We start from the raw sequence: 2,456 nt of genomic DNA on the forward strand, positions 1-2,456 counted from the left end.
ACACAACTTCGACCCCCAACAACAAAATTTGGGCCTCTACTACAGGTCTGAAACTTTTGGCCCTCCCAGCAATAATTGCAGCTTATTTCAGGCTTACAAGACTTCTTGATACCTTCGCTTGACTTTCTCCTTCTTCTAGGGATTGAGGATGACCTAATGAGGCTTCCTTCGACCTTCTTTTTTCACTTTCTCCAAGTTCAATCATGTAAGAGAAAAACCCTAACCTAGTAGTAGAAACCCTAGTCTTCTTCCTTCGCATGTGTAAAGAGAGAGAGAGAGAAATAACCCAATCACTTGATCTTCATCCTTCTTCTTCCTTTGCTTACTTGATGAGAGAATGAATTGTGTCCATAGGAGGTCGAGTTCCCTCCTATATATAGGCTTCCAAGGTGGATGAAGTACCCTATATTAGGCCGACTTCTTAGCTGGTAGGCCGACTTGTTCTTGGAGGGTATTTTAACACTTTAAAATACATAAATAATTTTTTTTTACGAGTTACAATGTGCCCAATGGGTCTTCATTATATGATAATCACTCTTTTGACTTCTTCACCTAGGACAAACCCTAGAAGCACTCAATGGGTGCTTGATCTCTAAAATAAAAGACCTTGAGCATGAAACCCATGCTACAAAAATAAAAATAATAATTTTTCTTTCATTTTACAATATACAAGACTCAAAAGTGCATTTCATGTTTATGAATACCGAACCTAGTAACACATTTTTCAACACAATGGGGTGCGTTTGATATTTATTAAGGTAAAATGTGACCTTCCATAGACTTGGTTTTCGTAAATTGATCTTCCCCTATCATCAGTTGTGGAGCATTCTTCTGAGATGAGATGAGATGAGCTTCTTCTATAGTGAGACATGTACATCCGAGATGAGACTTATGATGCAGCAGGAAATTCCTCCCTGACTGAGAGGGAGCATTGAAAAGTGCAGCTACAGGATAAATTTCCCGAAGAAGAAGCCCAACAACCCCATGGAGGAACCTCTCTTCTTCAAAGGAATTTTTAAAATGGTCAAAGGAAAAATGCTTCTTTGATTTTGACAAGTCAACCTAGTGAAGAAGACAAAGTCAACCCCACCTTGAGTAATTAGTCCTATTAACACTCATATAAATAGACCATCGTTGATTTTAGTTGAAGACCATCCCATCACGTCACACATCACATCAAAAGTGGTTTGCACATATTTGAAATTGCAGCACATGAGCAAAGGAGGAGAAGGATTTCTGTTTTGGGGTTGTGTTGACTAGTTGTAAAAACCCTGGTTAAAAATTCATGTAAAAAATATATAAGACCAAGGTCATGGGACACATATTCTAAGATGAATGGTGGGAAAAACATCCTAGTGGGTGTTCATTTGGGTTATTATGGCTAAAGGAAATTGGAAAAGGCTTTGGAAAGGCAAATGGCATTTTTGACACATTTATTTATGAAAATAATGGAAATTAGGAGAAAAGGAAGGTGAAAGGTCACATGTTGCATGTGAGGAGGAAAATGAAGGAAAATAATGGAAATTGAAGAAAATAGATGCCTCATTGATAAAAAGGCTTATGAGGATCAATGGATAGGATTTTTTCAGTTCATATTTGGAGCTCTCCCATTATTCTCTCTCTCACACTCTTGGACACTTAGAGTTTTCTGGGAGCATTCTAGCTTTGGAGCAAGGAAGGGAAAAGCAAGAAAAGGAAGGAAAAGGAAAGGAAAGGAAAGCAAAGAGTAAGAAAGGAAGAGCAAGATCAAGTAGCTTCAATAGGAATGCTTGCAGGTAACATATTTCATGTGTGATTTCCTAGCTGGTTTTGACATGCATGGCTTTGCATGTTGGTATTTGGTTCTCTGGTTGTCAGTGGCATGGTCTTACCGGGTTATGACAGTTGTTTTCAGCCTTGCCTTTCATTTTTCTAGATAGCCATGGTGTGATGGGATTGTTTTCTTGGTTTTAAGCTTTGGAATTTCCAAATGGTTTCAGAATTCGAGGCGGAGGTGGTGTCTCAGTTTAGGGCCTAGTGATCTGGTGTGGATTGCGGTAAATCCTGAGAGACAAGGAGACAGAAAATTCCTTAAGGATAGTGATGGAGTCCGGAGGCATTCCAAGCTCGGTTTGGTTTTGTGATCTCGGTGCTGGTTTTGGTGAGATCACGGTTTGGTGAGGGTGGAGGTGGTTTAACCTCTGGATTCCCTTGGTTGTTTTTGGATTGGTTTATCCATGATATCCCACATTCATGCTTGGAATATGGCATGGGGGTGATTGGTTGAAAGAAAGATATGATTCAGTCATGTCTACAGTCGGGTCATACATGGAAGTCCCGAACCTGGTCGACTCTTGCCTATGTTTAATAAAATCTAAGTTCTCTTGCTTTTGTACTTGTTATTATGTGGCCTTAATAGATGTTATCTCATTGTTATTTACATGGTTTAATGCTGGTTATAAGCATGGTTATGTGAC

This window comes from Pinus tabuliformis, chromosome 1_1 (genome assembly GCF_031772625.1).
Source record: "Pinus tabuliformis cultivar Carrire ecotype Pingquan chromosome 1_1, CPIR1, whole genome shotgun sequence".
NCBI classification, from domain to species: Eukaryota; Viridiplantae; Streptophyta; class Pinopsida; order Pinales; family Pinaceae; genus Pinus; species Pinus tabuliformis.